The sequence below is a fragment of the Bos indicus genome, chromosome 21 (assembly GCF_029378745.1).
Source record: "Bos indicus isolate NIAB-ARS_2022 breed Sahiwal x Tharparkar chromosome 21, NIAB-ARS_B.indTharparkar_mat_pri_1.0, whole genome shotgun sequence".
Classification (NCBI taxonomy): domain Eukaryota; kingdom Metazoa; phylum Chordata; class Mammalia; order Artiodactyla; family Bovidae; genus Bos; species Bos indicus.
Genome location: NC_091780.1, coordinates 34,298,369 through 34,307,104, shown reverse-complemented (window position 1 = coordinate 34,307,104; position 8,736 = coordinate 34,298,369). Strand labels below are relative to the sequence as shown.

Genomic DNA, 8,736 nt, shown 5'->3' with positions numbered 1-8,736 from the left:
AAGATCACCTATATTAGGACCATACAGAGATAACTATTGTTAAGACTTTGGTATATAGTCTTCCAGTTAATTTTTTAATTTTACTTATTTATTCATTTATTTATTTCTGGCTGTGCTGGGTCTTCACTGCTGTGCCCAGGCTTTCTCTTCTTTCAGTGAGAGGGGGCTACTCTCTATTTGCAGTGCATGGGCTTCTCGTGGCGGCAGCTTCTCGTCGCAGAGCACAGGCTTTAGGGCACACTTCAGCAGGTGCACACGCGGGCTCAGTAGTTGTGGCACAGGGACTTTGTTGCTCAACCACATGTGTGATCTTCCCAGATCAGCGATCGAACCCACGTCCCCTGTGCTGGAAGGCAGATTCCTAACCACTGGACCACCAGTGAAGTCCCAGTCTTCCAGTTTCTTTAACGTACATACACACATATAAGGGGGTGTGTGTGTGTATGCATATCTGTGTACACACACATATTTTTAAAATCTTATAAAAATGGATTCATAATATAGTTTTATAAAAATTTTAACTTAAAATGTATCCTACATAGACTTTCAGCAGGTTAAGTAGCACTTCATATGCAAGGATTCTTACGGACTCAGTCTGATTCTTCTCCAATGTCTTCTCTTGGAGCTGTACCCATTTTATTGCCAGTTTTCATTTGAATCCATTGGGAAATGGGACAATGCTGCTTTTGTTCCTTGGCCAGGAATCACTTGATCCTGAAAGTCTTGTGAGAAGACATTGCAAGCAGCAAATTCCTGTAATTTCTACTCTTAAATGATGTAGGAAGTATTGTTGATTCCACTGCCTCAGGCTTTCAAACAGAAAAGTAAATTACAAACAGATAAAATTCAACCAAATGATGTGAAAAATAGACCCTGTACTACTTGTGAAAAGGTGCAGCAGGTACTGCTCTGGAGCCATTGCTCTGGCCAGGAGATGGTCAGGATCCCTTGAGGGGTGAGCTGGGAGTTTCTTGTAGTGCAGCCCAGTCTCCGGAAATGGAAAGTCACTGGGGATATCCCCTCCAGAGAGAACAGCGTCCCTGGCAGTGCAACCCCAGACCTTACCTTTTTGAATTAATGTTTTTTTTCTTCAGAAAAATATTCAGAAGTAGAACTGCTAGATCATATGGTAGGTCTCTTTTTAGTTTTTTGAGGCTCCCCCTGGCAGCGCAACCCCAGACCTTACCTTTTTGAATTAACGTTTTTTTTTCTTCAGAAAAATATTCAGAAGTAGAACTGCTAGATCATATGGTAGGTCTCTTTTTAGTTTTTTGAGGATCCCCCATACTGTTTTCCATAGTGGTTGCACCAATTTACATTCTCACCGACAGTGCAGAAGCGTTCTCTTTTCTCCACATCCTTGTTAACATTTGTTATTTGTTGTCTTTTTGATAATACCTATTCTGACAGGTATGAGGTGATACCTCATTGTGGGTTTCTTTTTCTTAACTTTTAAACTCATTGTGGTTTTGATTTGCATTTCCCTAATGATTAGCAATGTTGAGCATCTTTTCATGTGCCCTTGGCCATCTGTATGTCTCTTTCAGAAAAATGTCTATTCAGATCCTCTGCCCAAGAATATCTTCATAATGTATACGTCTGAATTCCACGATAGCTTTGGACATGACTGCTTTGTTTCCCATTCTCCCTTTTCCTAACAGGGACTTTTATTGCTGTTTTTCTGTCTTATCATTGGGTACTGGGTGGAGCAGTAATGAAGTATTGATAGCAACAACTTGACTTTTAGCTCATAGATTGCTAGACCATGAGGAAATTCATCCAGGATAATTAGAAAAGACTGCAATCATGATTTTGAAATGAAATTCAATAATTGAATGAGACTTTTGTCTTCACCCTTGGGGAGAAGGTGAATATATTTGGTGACCAGAGAGGTTGACTGCAACAGAGGCCTTATCTGTCTAGCAAAATCTATTAATCTCTGGAACTATTAGACTAGTTTCCCATATTCCCATTCAATTTGAGTATGGCCACATGACAACATTTTCTCCAGTGTGAGTGGAAGCAGAGTGTACCACTTTCTGACCCAGGTGGTGGCAAACCAGACGACCAGAGCCGAGGCCTATGAGGGACAGTAATGTAGGAGCGCTTCCTCCCTGACCTAAGTATCTGTCCAGAACTATTAGGTAAGCAAGAAATACATTACTTTGCTGAGTCGTGTTTTGGATCTATTTGTTGCAGTTGTTTAGCCTGCATTAACTGATACACACCCCATGAGTCATGCTTGTTCAACATAATGATTATATATGCACATCCTGTTTAAACATAATTATTAATGGTAACATACAAGCATCCTGTAATGAGCCTTGCTTTTTTCATTTAATGTCTTGGAAAGTGATCCACATTAGAACATTACAAACTTCATTTTTATCTCCTTTCCATTTTGCTTTTTGATAGCTTAGTACCATGTTAGTTAACCAGTTCCCTACACATGAACCATTTAGGCTGTTTGAACGATGTTGCAGCTCTTTCGGTTTGTACTCTGCAAATGTAAGGCAGAGGTCAGCTTCAGGTCCACCAGTATCTGGCTTTACTCTCTGAATTAGGACTTTACTTAGCTTCTTTTAGCCAAATTACAAAGCTAATATTTGACCATATTGATTCTCTGTGGCCTACTATTGTAAAACTCAAATGGTTACAAATTCAAACATTTACATTGATGGGAAGAATATAGCATGGAGGTCAGCAGCATGAATTATAGTCAGAGACCCTGCGCTCAAAGCCCAGTTCTGCTACATGTAACATGTATTTGACCTCTGGCAAGTTGTTTAACTCCTATATGCATTAGTTTTCTCAAACAGTAAAATGCAGGTTGGGGCCTCCCTGGTGGCTTAGAGGTAAAGACTCTGCCTGCCAATGCAGGAGACACAGGAGCCACGGGTTGGATCTCTGGGTGCGGATGATCCCCTGGAGAAGGAAATGGCAATCCACTCCAGTATTCTTATCTGGAAAATCCCATGGACAGAGAGCCTGGGCAGTCTACAGCCCATGAGGTCGCGAAAAGTCAGACACAACTGAGTGACTGGGCACAAGATGAAGGTTACTGTGAGGATTAAATGATAAGTAAAGTGCTTAGCACATGATAACCATCAGTTAATAAGCAGTGCAGAGTTTTCCATAATATATAATTTTGTCTAATTACCAAAGAAAACAAAAATTAAACTTGAGTCTAAGGTTAGCACATGTATCATAACTATCTTTATTATTAAGATGGGAAATTATTTTTCAAAAGATTAAATCACTTTTTCTTTTCCAAGATGATTTTATTTTACCCACTTTTCTGTGACTTCCTAGTTTCTAAATTCTACCACTGATGACTTCCTGTCAGTAGAAATGTACTGACTTCATTCTTTTTAAAGACTACAATTTTGTGGGGTAATGACTCAGTTTTATTAAGGAGAGAGCCCTCAAAGCTTGTGACTATTCATTTGTATTTTGTATCGAACTATTAGGGTTAGATTGTATTGGGTTCAGGCTGATCCTATGTATTTTTTGTTTGTTTTTTCAGGCTGATCCTATATTATAGGTTCCAGAAATTTAGTCATTGTAGATGCCAAAATTAATGTTAAAGCAAACAACACAGAGGGTTCATCGAGTTGGGAGTGAGAGGGAGGGAGTTGCAGAAAATGTACACAAATGTAAATGCCATTCTCCAAGTACTTGAATTCCAGAAGTGAAACTGGAGGGTTCAACTGTCCATATTAGGAAACGACTCGTTGCTTGATGACCACAGTGTTAAGCCAAGTATTTTGCCCTATTTTTTTGTGAGGGTGGCGGGGAGTGTGAAAGGGGATTGGTCAGGAGAACACTACTAGTAAATCAGTTAGCTTTACAACCACTCTTTTCTCTTCTAATATAATCTTAGTACAGTTATAAGCATTATGAAATCAAACTTTCACTTTAATTGGAGAGACTGAAAACCAAGCTCAGTTTTTCAACATGAAGTTTCTGAAACAGATTCCCAAATGGGGTTATCTCATTCCCTGAAATTGCATCCGAGTTAAGAACCCATGCTAAGATTGGCTTGAATCCATCAAAGCATTCAACACGTGCTCTTGCCATAAAGTAGCAAATGAAGGCTTGGAGAACAGACAATCTTTTCAGCTTCTCTAGCTCTGAATATATTCCACATTAATAAAACATCAGGAACTCCTAACACCTATTAAACTATACTTGGTTTCCTTTAGCTCAGATTCTGGATTAACTAGCCTTAAGCTCACAACAGGAAGGAACATAGCTGTGCTGTGTGGGAACAATAAAGACATGATGAGCCCAATGCCTAAACATTACAGAAGTAAGTGCTCCCCACCCTATATTTGGGAAACTTCTTCCCCTCTGAAGTTTCTCCAATATACTTTGCATCTTCTGAGCTCATGTTTCTAAAAATCCTTGCCTGGTCTCTTCCATAACATCTCTATAGTTGTCTCAATTTTTTTTTTTTTTTTTTTTAAACACAGAAAGGGCAAGAGTCCTGGTCAATCTTGATAATGAAAAGTGAAAGTGAAATTTGCTCATGTTCTTCTATACAGTCTGTGGAATTCTCCAGGCCAGAGCACTGTAGCCTTTCCCTTCTCCAGGGGATCTTCCCAACCCAGGGATCAAACCCAGGTCTCCCACATTGCAGGCAGATACTTTACCAGTTGAGCCACAAGGGAATCTTCCTGACCCAGGAATCAAACTGGGGTCTCCTGCATCGCAGGAGATTCTTTACCAACTGAGCTATCAGGGAAGCCCAATCTTGGCAACAGAAAATGTATATTACTATTTTTAAGAACTCAACATTCAAGCTGGTGCTTGGGAATAAAGATTTTTGATGGGTTAAAGCCCCTGACCATATGTAGGTGTCTGTGGACACATTTATAGGAACTGGTTAGCGCCACTATTCTCCCAGCCAACCAAGCTCACTGCCAGGCTGACTTCAGCTTGGGCACCCTCTCCTCTTAGTCTTGTCAGCACTTGATAGTATCTGGTTTATAATAGCTCTGTTGGATGGGAGGCCAGGTAGCTCCCAAAGAGCCACGACCAGAGACGCAGACCTGAGACCAGAGGTCTTGTTCTAGGACAGATGGCTTGAACTGCCTCCTATTCCTGTTTGCTTTGGAAGCCTATGGGACTACTGAGTACTGGAAATCTGGGTGGAGCCTTGCAAAAATAGCTTTCAATTCTGTGTCAAAAAAGAGTGAAATGAACCAATGTTTGCAGAGATGAATCACTTACCTTAGGGGTCTGACCTCTTTCAGGTCAGGGAAAGAACAATATAGTCTAGTTCATCAAAATGCTGGAAAATCCCAGAGTCAAAGGATTGGAAAGGACCTCTGTGGTGAGAACAGGTTAAAAGGGAATGGGCTTCCTGCAGGGGAAGGCTGGCTGCTCACCACCAGCTGGCCTTATTATTTCGGGCCTCAATAACTAGGTGCTGGCAGTTTCCCAGGGTTGATTGGCTTGTGGAGGCTACCAAACAGAACTCAGACATCCGGCACCAAATACTATCTGATGTGAAAGATGAATAACAGGCACTTCCCTGGCAATCCAATAGTTAAAGACTTCATGCTTCCACTTGCAGGGGGCACGGCTTCAATCCCTGGTCAGGGAACTGAGACTGTACATGCTGTAAGGTCAAAAAATAAATTAAAAAAATTTTTTTGAGAAAATAAACAAAAAATGAACAATAACAAAAATACAAACAGTTTTGTGAAAGAAAGGACCCAGGAGTCAGACTGATGGGCATATATGTTCCCCTGTAGGAAAACACATTGGAAGTCAAATCAGGATATGGATAGCATTACTGGTACATCCACCACCACAAAAGCAAGGTCTCCTCAGGAATGTGTGAACAGGATACACCTCCTTTCAGGCTTGTCACATTCTTTCTTTATACACAGTTATCAGTTCAGTTCAGTTCAGTCGCTCAGTCATGTCCGACTCTTTGCGACCCCATGAATCGCAGTACGTCAAGCCTCCCTGTCCATCACCAACTCCCGGAGTTCACTCAGACTCACGTCCATCGAATCAGTGATGCCATCCAGCCATCTCATTCCTCCTGCTCCCAATCCCTCCCAGCATCAGAGTCTTTTCCAATGAGTCAGCTCTTTGCATGAGGTGGCCAAAGTACTGGAGTTTCAGCTTCAGCATCATTCCCTCCAAAGAAATCCCAGGCTCCTGAGGCTATACCTTGATCTCAGAGCAAGAAGAGCCTTAATCATCTGTCACATTTTAATTTTCTATTACAGTAAAAGGACGGTCCCCTCCTGCCTTACCTGAAAAGCCTTTTGTGGGGCCAATGCAGATGGAAAATGTAATCACTGTTAACTTCAATGAGAAAACATTTTTTATGTTCCCAAGTCCCCAGATTGACACCTATTCATGTGAAAACACCAAATCTCTTTAAGATGGACACAAATTACATCAGTAATTCACACTGGTTATTATAAATTCATAAAAGCATTTTCTATTCATTAATTGTAACTAATTACATTTTTCTATAATGTGGCCATTTACCATATTTCTCAGCTTGTTTCTTAACTTTTATGCCCTGTACTATTTAAGGATAAATTAATAACAAAACATACATACAAATAGTACCTAATATTTATATAATTCAACCTTTATTTTTTAAAAATAATTAAATCAATGAAAACCATGCAAATGATATCACCTATATTGAACAGCTGAAATAAAAGACATGATGTAAGATTACATCCCTGCTGTATTTAAGCAAAATGTGATGGGAGAACTTTAGGTAACATAGGCCAGCTATGTGAAGATGATGTACAGAGACTTTCTTCTTCAGCTCTAAGAATTCCACCAACCAAATCTAGCTGGACAGATGCAAAGAAATGCCCTGGGTTTCAGTTACCTTTTATTGCCAAACAAACTGCCCCAAAACTTACTGGTTTAACTTTAAAACAATAAACCTAATTTTTCACTGGTTTATGGGTTTGTCAATGGACTTCTGGTCTTGGCTAGCATAGCTTGGCCTAGATGGTCTACAATGGCCTGGTTCACACATCTGATGGTTGGCAGGCTAGTTTGTCTAAGGGGCCACACTCACATGTCTGGCAGTTGCTTAGATGTCAGTTGGGGTGACGACTACATGTCTTTCATCATTTATCAGGTTAGCTAGAGTTTTTCACAAGGTGGTGAAAGAGTTCTCAGCAGCAACAGAGAGCAAGCCATAACTGTAAGCACCTTTTAAGATTTTAATGGACTTTCCTGGTGGTCCAGTGATTAAGAATCTGCCTGCCAATGCAGGAGACACGAGTGGGTTGGTGGGGTTCGATCCCTGGTCTGGAAGGATCTCACATGCCGAGGAGTGACTAAGCCTGTGTGCCACAAGTACCGAGCCCATGTTCTAGAGCCTGTGCTCTGAAACAAGGGAAGCCACCGCAATGAGCAGCCCATGTACCACTATGAAGAGTAGCCCCCACTTGCTGCAACTGGAGAAAGTCCACACATAGCAACAAAGACCCAGTGCAACCAAAAGTAAATAAAGTTAAAAAAAATTTTTTTTAATACTTCTAGTATCAGACTTGCAAATATCCCATAGAAACAAAGGAAATCAAATGACCAAGCTGAGATTCAGAAAATGGAGAAACAAACTCCACCTCTCAATAGGAGAAGCTGAAAAACACTATGGTTATTCTGTTCAATCTACTACATCTTGGATGCCAAAGGAGATTAAATATTTCTGGTAACCAGAACAGGTGATTATCTCCAGAGTTTAAACACCTGACTATGGGGGGTGAGGGGTGGGGTGTAGGGTAGAGAGTGTGTGTGTTGTTTCAACTACTACTGAGTTTATCTAGGAAGGCTGCCCCTTCTTGGGTCCTCTACTCTACCCAAAGCAGAGTTAAAACCAAAGACGTAGGCAGAGGCTAGGGTTCTGCCGGCCACATGAAGGAATTTAGGTCTCAATCCCAAGAGTAATGGGAAGCTGTAGAGCATTTTAAAGAGAGAGAGATAAGATCGCTTGGGCTGCAATGAGGACAGTAATTCTAGAAGCTTTGCCAGGAAGGGGAATCTTGAGATAAGGCCTTAGTCACAGAATATAGGGTCAAGGGAAAGGGTGTTTTTTTTTGTTTTTGTTTTTTCAAAGCAAAAGATGGTTGAAACTAGAGCTTGTTTGAATGCAGATGGAAGGATCCAACATTGCAAAAGGTTAAAGGGAGAACCCTGGGAATTAGGAAGGGAAATTTGAGCTCGCAAGGCAAGTTTGGTTTAAAAACTTATCATACAATATGTGACTTCCCAGGTGGCGCAGTGGTAAAGAATCCGCCTGCCCATGCAGGAGACACAGGAGATGCAGGTTCAATCCCTGGGTCAGGATGATCCCCTGGCATAGGAAATGGCCACCCACTGCAGTATTCTTGCCTGGAAAATTCCATGGACAGAGCAGCCTGGTGGGCCACAGGGCTGCAAAGAGTTGGACATGACTGAGAGTGCATAGCACGCATATTCTGAGCACAGTAAAAAAATAAAACATGATCATACAATAAAACTGACTGTATTTTTGTTATACAGTTCTATGGATTTTAACACGTTTAGACTCACGTAATTACCACCACAGTCAGGATACAGAAGGGTTCCATCACGCCCAAATCCTTCTTTTTGCTATCTCTTTATAGTCACTCTTCCATTCCTAAATCCGGGAGCCACTGACTTATTCTCTGTCACTATGTTTTTAATATTTTCAAGATTTTCATTCTGAGACCAGCTTCT

At 40.9% G+C, this 8,736-nt stretch overlaps 1 pseudogene; it reads right to left on the bottom strand.

Annotated features, from left to right (window-relative positions):
• Window positions 1–582: 582 nt before the first annotated feature.
• On the bottom strand, window positions 583–737 carry LOC109575200 (large ribosomal subunit protein eL39-like; annotated as a pseudogene).
• Window positions 738–8,736: the final 7,999 nt, after the last annotated feature.